General features: G+C 42.9%; 1 pseudogene; it reads right to left on the bottom strand.

Annotated features, from left to right (window-relative positions):
* Positions 1-2,157: 2,157 nt before the first annotated feature.
* On the bottom strand, positions 2,158-3,527 carry LOC110287346 (POU domain, class 5, transcription factor 1-like; annotated as a pseudogene).
* Between the last annotated feature and the right edge of the window lie 7,774 nt (positions 3,528-11,301).

The raw sequence follows: 11,301 nt of genomic DNA, 5'->3' as shown, positions 1-11,301 counted from the left end.
TCCGGGGTACTGGTTAGTTCATAATGTTGTTCCACCTATAGGGTTGCAGATCCCTTTAGCTCCTTGGGTACTTTCTCTAGCTCCTCCATTGGGGGCCCTGTGATCCATCCAATAGCTGACTGTGAGCATCCACTTATGTGTTTGCTAGACCCCGGCATAGTCTCACAAGAGACAGCTATATCTGGGTCCTTTCAGCAAACGCTTGCTAGTCTATGCAATGATGTCATCGTTTGGAGGCTGATTATGGGGTGGATCCCTGGATATGGCAGTCTCTAGATGGTCCATCCTTTCGTCACAGCTCCAAACTTTGTTTCTGTAACTCCTTCCATGGGTGTTTTGTTCCCAATTCTAAGAAGGGGTAAAGTGTCCACACTTTGGTCTTCATTCTTCTTGAGTTTCATGCGTTTAGCAAATTGTATCTTATATCTTGGGCATCCTAAGTTTTGGGCTAATATCCACTTATCAGTGAGTACATATTGTGTGAGTTCCTTTGTAATTGGGTTACCTCACTCAGGATGGTGCCCTCCAGGTCCATCCATTTGCCTAGGAATTTCATAAATTCATTCTTTTTTTAATAGCTGAGTAGTACTCCATTGTGTAAACGTACCACATTTTCTGTATCCATTCCTCTGTTGAGGGGCATCTGGGTTCTTTCCAGCTTCTGTCTATTATAAATAAGGCTGCTATGAACATAGTGGAGCATGTGTCCTTCTTACCGGTTGGGACATCTTCTGGATATATTCGTTCTGCCTAATTTCTTAAACTTACTTTCATATTCAACAAGTACCTGACAAAGGTTCTTTCCTATTTAAGTTCTCTCTTCACCTGGCTGTTTCCTTTACTGTGAAGCCCGTTTTTAACATATGTTTATTTATTGTATGGGAGTGGGGTACATCAGTCACATCAACAAGCATGTGAAGGTCCAAGGACAACTTTTGGGAACTGAATCTCTCCTTCTACACTGTGAATCTTGGGGTTGAACTCATGTCCTCAGGCTTGGGAGCAAATGCCTTTACCAGTGAGCCATCTCAGGGGTCCACAGAAGATGCTTTCTCATCTGCTGCAATGCCGTTAATCCATTGTTGCCATTATTTCTGGAGCCATCCGTGTCCCATTCAGGAAGTCATTGCTTATATTTATACCTTTTCTTTTTAATTGAGACAGTCTCATGTAGCCCAGGGTTGCTTCAAGCTCACTACTTAGCTAAGGCTGGCTGCAAGTCCTGATCCCTTTCCTTCTAACACCCCCATTCTGACAATGCAGTTATCCACCAGCATGCCAGCTTTATGTGGTTCTGGGAATGAACTCAGGGCTTTACACATTTGGCAAGTACTCTGCCAACTGAGCTCATTCTACATCAGCATCTTGAAGTGCTTCTCTTGCGTTCTCCATTAGTAGTTTCAATGTCTCAGGCTTTACTGTGGCTCCATGGCATAACTGAAAACCAGACTTTGATGTTTCCCTTGGTCTTCTATCATTATGAAATATCCTGCTATATCTCTAGTAAAGCTTTTAGAGAAACACAGCTTCATCAATCTGTTCAGGCTTAGCATAAGCAAAAGGTACCTCTCTCCATTCTTTGCCTTTCAACGGTTAAGGTGGATTTGATGTATGCTGTGTGCAGTAGTCTGGTTTTACTTTTATTCTGGCAACCCGGATGATTTGATTGGTATGTTTAATTTATTTGTATTAAAAATAACAGTGATACATAATTCACATATTACAGAATTAAGTGTACAATTCAACAGCTTTCTGTGTACTACACAAGCTATGCTTGCACCAGCAGGAGAAACTGTAGGATTTTTCCTCCAGTTTTTCTTTTCGGCCTATTGCTCCGTCCTTTTTGCATAAACATAGACACTATCCAAAAGGTTTTAGAATCCTTTTGTTTTGTTTTTAACTGCTGCAGATTGCTAAATTTGAAACAAATTCAATCTTTTTTTTTTTTTACTGTGTCCCAGGCTTTTTAAATTCAAGAACAAAGTGGTGAGTGACGGCTCACACTCAACAGCATAACTTCATCTTCCTCTCTACCCTTTCTGTGCTTTGAAACTTTCCTCAGTCAGTGAACTTAACCCCAAAGCCATGGTGGCTCCAGGCTCTCCTTATCCACTTCCTTTTCCTAGGCTCACTTCATCCCCAGGCAGGGATGTTGCCTCAACTTGAATACATGGGAGAGCCTAGAGCAGTGACAGGAACAGAAGGGAGAGGTCTTATCCTCGCAAAAAGGGACCAATGTGTACAGTGTTGTGAAATGGGGGTTCACATACCCCAGGGCACCAAAATGGGGCCCTGGAAGCAAAGGAAAGGATATAGCTCTCCCCCAAAGGAGGCCCTGCAGCTTCATACTTGTTGGGAATAGTTGATGCTTGATCATTTGTTTGCCCTTCTGGCGTAGGTTACAGAACCACAACCCAAGCTGTTTGAGGATGATGCTGACCTGCTGCAGGTTAGGCTTCCGGCACTGCAGAAAAGTGTTTTTCAGGTTCCCCTTCTCAGGGTTCTCAATGCTCATCTGCTTTCTCTTGCAGGCCTACACCAGGGTTTGCATGCATCCTTGAAGGTTCTCATTGTTGTCTGCTTCCTCCACCACTTCTCCAGCAGGGGCTGCAGTTTACACAAGCTCTTGAAGCTGAGCTGCAGGGCCTTAAAACTGCAGATGGTGGTCTGGCTGAACACTTCTCCAAAGAGAACCCAGGGTGAGCCCCATGTCGGCCTGGTTGTACCCCAAAGTGATCCTCTTCTGCTTCAGCAGTTTGGCAAACTTCTCCAGTTCTATCTGCAGAGCTTTCATGTCCTGAGACACCTGGGGACTTGGTTCCATCTTCTCCAACTTCACAGCACTGGGGTGGAGAGTACAGTGCTTAAGAGAGGCCCTCTCTGAGTTCCTCTCCACTCGTGCTCCTGTCCGGCCTAAGGCTGCAAAGTCTCCAGGCCAACTTGGGGCATTAGTCCCAGTCCAACCTAAGGTTCACAATAGGCTACTCCTCCTCCATAGAACTCTTATGGTAGGTGATGGCTGTCTAAGTTAGTTATGGTTTTACTGCTGTGAACAGACACCATGACCAATGCAACATTTAATTGGGACTGACTTAACAGGTTCAGAGGTTCAGTCCATTATCATTAAGGCAGAATATGGCAGCATCCAGGTAAGCATGGTGCAGGGACTGAGAATTCTACATCTTCATATGAAGGCTGCTAGGAGAAGACTGGCTTCCAGGCAGCTAGGACTAGAGTATTAAAGCCCACACCCACAGTGATACACCTACTCCACCAAGCCCACACTTCCTAAATAGCGCCATTCCCTGGGCTGAGCATATACAAACTATCACAGTGGGGTACGTGGGGAGATCCCCAACACCCCCAAGCCTTGTCTACCCTCCGTCCCCATTATAGGCCCACTTGGGGGCCTTGGGAGCTTATCCAGATCAGAGGGTCCACCCAGCCCAGCTCCAGCTTTCCTGACCCATCCTCCCCACTCCCTATGGGAGTAAGAAGATAAAGTCTAAAGCCAGGTGCCAGGCCATGGGGAAGGTGGGCACCCCAAGTTGGGAGCCTGACAGAAGGAGGAGTTGGTTACCTAGGGACTGCCTCAATATTGTTTCCTTCTGAGATTCATTCATCTTTCTGGGCTTGATAAACAGAGCAAGGGGCACCCATTTTCATCCAAACCCTGCAGATGAAATTTTCCGTTAAACAAGTTTTAGATTTTAACAAGAGATTCATTCTCTTGAATACCAATATTGATTTAAAAAACAACAACAACAGCGTTGATAATGGGGGTGGGGTGGGTACAAAGACCTCATGGTGTAACTGAAGCCCAGGGTAATTCCTTTCATCACAGTCTGTAAGTGACTCCAGATATTTCACACAATGGCCCTTCTGTTTCCCCATCTTGAATTCAACCTATAACCTCCTCTTTTTCTTTCCAAGGAGATCACATTTTTACACTGATGTGGTTCAACACCTTTCAAAGGCTTCCTCTGGAACCCTTCACCAAAACTGTGCATCCCTTCAGAGTGGTAGTGACATTTTCTGGAATCTGGACAATGTAATAACTGAAAGTGGTCTTCATTCTCTTATATTTTTGGTTGTGAGCCTAGCCTTTAACGGCTGAGCCATCTCTCCAGCCCGGTCTTCATTCTCATATGCAAAAACAAAACATTTGACTTTTTAACACCCCTCCCCATTTGACTTGGTGTCTTCTGTTCCCTTTTCTTTCCCCATTTGTTTTTATCTAGATTAACCTTGATTGAGAGAGGATGAATGGGGAAAGACAGCTAAAATTAAAGGCCATTTCAGGGATAGCATCAGACCTAATAGAGTAGAAGCTTCCAAAAATATATACATATATGAATGTTCTCTATATGAAATTGCCAAATAATGGGGGAGACAGAGCCTCAACTGGACACCTCTTGTCACCAAATGAAGCTTCCAGTACTAGGACTGGGTTACATATAATTGAGTTGTTGTCCAAAGAGGTCCCATGGGAATCCTCAAACAACCCAGTTTGTTTCCAAGACTAGGTTGCTCTCCACAAACTGACAGCAGGGCTCCATTCCTGAAGATAACATCTGCACAACTCACTGAATATGGGGAAGTCAAGCCATTGCTTCCATAGAGCCATTACCTCATGTGCTAGTCTTTTTGATACATGAATATGTACCCATAGATCAGTGCCTTTTTTGCTAAGCCATCATCAGAGATGCTTCCTCCTGAAAGAGAGGTGGGAACAAATACTATGGTTGTCTAAAAGAGAACGGACACCATAGGCTCATAGATTTAAATGTTTGGTTATCAGAGAGTGGTAGCCTTATTGGAGAAAGTGTGTCACTGAATGTGGGCTTTGAGGTTTCAAAACTGCAGGCCAGCTCTCTCCCTGTGGATAAGGATGGAGCTTTCAGCTACTTCTCCAGTGCTGTGTGAACTGCCATGTTCCCTGCCATGATGATAATGAACTAAGCCTCTAAAATGGCAAGCCAGCCCCTAATTACATGCTTTCTTTTGTAAAACTTTCCTGGGGCATGGTGTCTCTTCACAGCAACAGAGCATTGACTAAGACACTCTCTAAATCAACAAGATTAACACACATATGAACTCTCAAAGATTGGGGCAGCATGCATAGGGCTTTTACTGGTCTGCACCAGATGAGGTCCTAGAGCTGAAAGGAGAAGTGGACACATGCTTCATCCTGAACACAGAAGCTATCTTCAATGGATAGCCATTTGCAAATGGAAATTTAGTCTTCTCCTAGGATGGTTCATAGAGGAAATCAACTACTCTTGAGAGTAGGCTGCATGCTCAGCAGTAGAAGGCCAACAGAAAATGAACTCACAGCATCTTTGGAGGTTCCTTGTCTCATAATATAATGTCTGGGCTTCTTTATTTCTTTCTTTCTTTTTAAAAATATTTTATCTTGATATTTTTATTTTTGTATTATTTATATTTTATCTTTTCTCCTTTTCCCCACAGCTCCTTTGTATACACATTATGGCTTCCAGTTGAGTATTTTTATGGGTTTCCTGAGTCTGTTCCTTGTGCCTTCTCTTGGGCTCTTTTCTTTCCATTGGTTTGTTTTGTCCAACATTGATGTGACTGTTTTTGTTTTATTTTACTATGTTTTTTTTAAATTATCCTTTAGAAACTTGTTTTTCATGAGAGATGGGAAGAGGGTGGATCCAGATGGAAGGGGAGGTGGGGAAGAACTAGAAGAAGTAGAGGGAGGGCAAGCCATAAGCAGGATATACCACTTGAGAATAAAATCTTGTTTTCAACAAAAGGAAAAAATGTTTTGTGTTTATGCCCCTTCTTGTGTGTGCAAGTACAGATGCATGCGCACTTTGGTATCCACGTCAAGCACTCTTCATCTTAGCTTTTGTTACACTTATTTATTTATTTATTTATTTATTTATTTATTTATTTATTTATTGTGTGTGTGTGTGTAAAGAGAGAGAGACAGAGACAGAGAGACAGAGAGACAGAGAGATGGGTCAGAGGACAGCTTGCAGGAGTTGGTTTTCTCTTCCCGCCATGTGAATCCTGGAGGTCAAAGTCAGGTCTACAGGTTTGGCAGTGGTTGCCTTAACTTGCTGAGATATCTCACCAACCTTTCACCTTATTTTTTGAGAGAGGGCTTCTTATCAAACCTGGAGTTTGCTGACTGGTTAGACTGTTGAGCAGGAGGCCCTGCAATTCTCGTGCCTCTGCTTTCCCCAAGCTGAGATGAACCCCGCTGTGGATCTGGACTCATGTCTTCATACTTGCATGCCAAGTATTTTGCTGACTTAGACATTTCTCTTGTCCTCCTTTAAAAAACGCATTTGGGACAGGAACTCGTGTAGCCTAGGGTGGCATTGACCTTGCTATGTAGCTTAGGATGACATTGAACTTCCAATCCTCCCTGCTTGAATGAGGAATTGCAGACACAGGACATCATACCTGAAGATACCGGGGGGCTGCACAAGAGTGGGTGAGGGTTGGGGGTTGGAAGTCTGTTTCCCCTCAGTTTTGCTGTGAAATCAAAAACTGGTCTTAAGTCTTTTTTTTTTAAATCAAAACAAACTCAAAGAGGACATTGACTGCATTTCCTGGAACACCTATATCATAATAGATATTGCAGTAAAAGCAATTTTCACATAATTGCCACATCAACCCTATAAAATGGATACATTTCACTGATGAGAAACATCACTGAGCTTTTGAAAGGGGAACTAATTTGTTCAAGGTTACCCAGCTTGCTAGAGGCAGAGCCATGCTTTTTCCACCATGCCCTAATGCCTCCTGCTGAGTACAGACCTCTGCCTGGGGGACCTGCTCAGAATATGGAAGCCCACAGCACTGAAAACAGTTGTGGTAAATTGTAAACGGAAACGGGAATGAAAATGACTGAAGGCATCACCGTAAATATGGCCACAATTTTAGCTTTAATAGATTGCAAAGGGTTTTGAGGTAGGCTACACATGCCAGTTTGAAGACCAAGTCTGCTGCTTATGAAGCTAATTTAGCTACTTCTATGGAGATTGTCTTTAAGCCAGGTGTGGTAGTGTTTGCCTGTAAGCCTAGCACTTGGAATGGTTGAGGCAGGAGAATTTTAAGTTCCAGGCCAGCCTGAGTTACATAGAAATAGTCAAATTTTTTTTTATTACATATTTTCCTCAATTACATTTCCAATGCTATCCCAAAAGTCCCCCATACCGCCCCCCACTTCCCTACCCTCCCATTCCCATTCTTTTGGCCCTGGCATTCCCCTATATTGGGGCATATAAAGTTTGCAAGTCCAATGGGCCTCTCTTTCCAGTGATGGCCGACTAGGCCATCTTTCGATACATATGCAGCTAGAGACAAGAGCTCCGGGGTACTGGTTAGTTCATCTTGTTGTTCCAACTATAGGGTTGCAGATCCCTTTAGCTCCTTGGGTACTTTCTCTAGCTTCTCCATTGGGAGCCCTATGATACATCCAATAGCTGACTGTGAGCATCCACTCCTGTGTTTGCTAGGCCCCTGCATAGTCTCACAAGAGACAGCTATCTTTGGGTCCTTTCAGCAAAATCTTGCTAGTGTATGCAATGGTGTCAGCGTTTAGAAGCTGATTATGGGATGGATCCCTGGATACGGCAGTCTCTAAATGGTCCATCCTTTCATCACAGCTCCGAACTTTGTCTCTGTAACTCCTTCCCTGGGTGTTTTGTTCCCTATTCTAAGAAGGGGCACAGTGTCCACATTTTGGTCTTCATTCTTCTTGAGTTTCATGAAATAGTCAAATTTTTAAAAAGAAAAAAATATTTTATCTTTGTTTGTGTGCATACGTACACATGTGTGCATGCACTGTTTCTTGCATGCACGTGTGTATGTGCTCACCTGTGGCAGCATGTGTAAAGGACAGAGCTTGCATCAATGCCCAGTGTCTTCCTTTGTTGCTCTTCACCTTATTTTCCTGAGATAGCGATTTGGAAACTGTAGATGACTGCTGTTTCCTTAGCTAGCCTGGCTAACTAGTGAGCCCCTGAGATCTGCCTGTGTCCATCCCTCATGCACTGGAAATCAGAACTTAGAGCCTCAAGTTGTGCAGCAAACATCTTATCCACTGAGATATCTCTCTAGCCAAGACTTCAAAAACAATGTTTTTTTTTTTTGAGAATGTCACACATGGGTACCATATTTGATCATTTCTGCTCCATCCCTCCTTCAGCTCCTTCTGTGTTCTTCCACTCCCTCCCAATTTCATGAGTTCTTCAATTATTATTATGTTTCACTTATACATCTATATTTGTGTGTGTGTGTGTGTGTGTGTGTGTGTGTGTGTGTGTATGGTGTGTAGTTGACTATATGGGTTTGAATAACCTATCAAGAATGAGAGACTGCTCCTTATTTAGAGATGGGAACTTTTGAGATACCACCCACCCCAGTCAGCACTGCAGATCTTACTGTTCTGTGGACAGCTGACATTCTGACTGGGGAGAAATGGAATCACAATGTAGTTTTTATTTGTAATTCTTTCTTTTACAGCTAAGTGTTGGAACATGGGCCAACAATAGACTCTTACAAAGAGATTTCTGAGTGCTTATGATAAAACTCCAAGAAACCAAAACAAGAGTCTTGTGCCCTCAGTTTCTTCAAAAACTCAAAATTATTCTTAGATTATGTTTTTGTGTCCCTCCTAGGTGTAGCAGGAAAAGGTGAGTTTATTTCAGACTACTCATTACTATTGGACATTGTTATTTGTTTATATGCCTCTATGGGAAAAAAACAAAACAAAACATGTACTTGCCACAAGTGGCTTTGCCTGTCACATGCAGTGCAGCTTGCCTGCCTCCTGTGGCTTGCCCTGGTGACAGACAGTACACTTTACCCATGCGACTTCTCTTAACTCTCAGAGGATAAACTGTCTGATGCTCTGACTAAAGTTGGCTATTGCATGGGACTTGAGACCACCTCATTTATCCACTCCATTGTCCCAGGTCCCACTGCCTCTAGAGTGAACTCTAAGAAAATTCAGCTTTCTTAGCTAATTCAAATGTTTATTGGCCATTTGTACTTCTTGGGGTTTTTTTGTTTGTTTGTTTGTTTGTTTGTTTGTTTTTTGAGACAGGGTTTCTCTGTGTAGCTCTGGCTGTCCTGGAACTCACTCTGTAGACCAGGCTGGCCTCGAACTCAGAAATCCGCCTGCCTCTGCCTCCCGAGTGCTGGGATTAAAGGTGTGCACCACCAACACCCGGCTGTACTTCTTGTTTGAGAACTGTCTGCTCATTTCATTAAACCATTTGTTGATTCAGTTGTTTGATTTCATGCCATTTAGTTTTTAAAGATATTCAAATTTTTACTTTATGTGTATGGGTGTTTTGCATGGACATATGTCCTAGAGTGCCTGTTGTCCATAGAGATCAGAAGAGGGTGTCAGGTCCCCTGGAACAGAAGTTACAAATGGTTGTAAGCCACCATAAGTCAATTGCCACAGGTCTTTAATTTAGTTTTTTTGAGTTTATATTATATACTCTAGGTGTGAATCCTCTGTCAGATGTGTAGCCAGCAAAGATTTTTTCCCATTCTAGTTGCTATCTTTTCACTGCTTAATTATTTCTTCTGCTCTGCAGAATATTTTTAACCTCAAAAATCCCATTACTAGAGACAATCACATGAAGGGAATCTAGCCAGTCTCAGCAAGAGTAACGTGCCACGTTTTCTTTCTTTTGGGGCTCCCAAGATTTATTTTCATAAAAGCATCTACGTATAGATAATCAGAAAGTAGAAATTAAATGTCTAAGGCAGCAGTTCTGAACCTGTGGGTTTCGACTCCATTGGGGTCACATATTAGATAGCCTGTATATCAGATATTTACATTATTAATCACAACAGTAGCAAAATTATGATAAAAATTTTATAGTTGGGGGTCACCACAACGTAAGGAGTTGTGTTAAAGGTCACAGCATTAGGGGGGTTGAGAAGCACTGCTCTAGGGGAGCAAAGAGCTACAATGAAGAGGAGATGCCAGGGAAACAAGGTAGAAGAGTCAAGTATGGGAGTGGAAAATACTCAAGGCACATTAAAGGCTTGCATGAAAATGACCTTACATAACTCAACGTAATAAAATTTTAAAGAAAAGGAGGTGTTCAGACTTCCCTTAGGATGTTTTCCCACTAGATAGGAATGGATGGGTCTGATCAGGCTCATCTCAGTGGGAGCTTTGCAAGGTTGGGATTCAGTTCAGTAAAGAGCTGAGGTTGGTTGGGATCCTTCTTGTTACAGACCATTGTGCCCCATCCTCACCCCCCACCCCAGAGGCTGCAGCCCTTTCTTGGTCAAGTCCTCTTGCTCTTTGATGCTGCAGGGATAGATGTCAGAAAACTCTGCTAGCATTTGCAGAGTTTTGATGGTGGATTCTCAGAGGTTGTCTGTTAGATTCTCATGTGGCATCTTCTTCATGGGTCTTTATGCTTCTGTTCAACTCATTCCACCTCCTCAATAAAATTTCTGAGCAAAATGGTGATTTCCACTTCTTGTGCTGCCGAAGCTAAGGGAAGTGAAGAGTTACTAAAGAAAACTTTGCAGTGGTCCTGAGTACTTTTCTTTGTTTTGTTTTGTTTTGTTTTTGTTGTTTGTTTGTTTTTTTCAGCTTTTTCTTTTTCTTTTTTTTTAAATATTTTTTTTATTATGTATTTTCCTCAATTACATTTCCAATGCTATCCCAAAAGTCCCCCATACCCTCCCCCCTACTCCCCTACCCACCCATTCCCACTTTTTGGCCCTGGTGTTCCCCTGTACTGGGGCATATAAAGTTTACGTGTCCAATGGGCCTCTCTTTCCAGTGCTGGCCGACTAGGCCATCTTTTGATAGATATGCAGCTAGAGTCAAGAGCTCCGGGGTACTGGTTAGTTCATAATGTTGTTGCACCTACAGGGTTGCAGATCTCTTTAGCTCCTTGGATACTTTCTCTAGCTCCTCCATTGGGGGCCCTGTGATCCATCCAATAGCTGACTGTGAGCATCCACTTCTGTGTTTGCTAGGCCCCGGCCTAGTCTCACAAGAGACAGCTATATCAGGGTCTTTTCAGCAAACGCTTGCTAGTGTATGCAATGGTGTCATCGTTTGGAGGCTAATTATGGGATGGATCCCTGGATATGGCAGTCTCTAGATGGTCCATCCTTTTGTCTCAGCTCCAAACTTTGTCTCTGTAACTCCTTCTATGTGTGATTGTTTCCAATTCTAAGAAGGGGCAAAGTGTCCACACTTTGGTCTTCGTTCTTCTTCAGTTTCATGTGTTTTGCAAATTGTATCTTCTATCTCGGGTATACTAAGTTTCTGGG

This window comes from Mus caroli, unplaced genomic scaffold, assembly GCF_978045245.1.
Source record: "Mus caroli unplaced genomic scaffold, Mus_caroli_1 scaffold_5, whole genome shotgun sequence".
Taxonomy (NCBI): domain Eukaryota; kingdom Metazoa; phylum Chordata; class Mammalia; order Rodentia; family Muridae; genus Mus; species Mus caroli.
The sequence above is the reverse complement of the archived record's forward strand: the minus strand, read 5'-3'. Positions and strand labels throughout refer to the sequence as shown.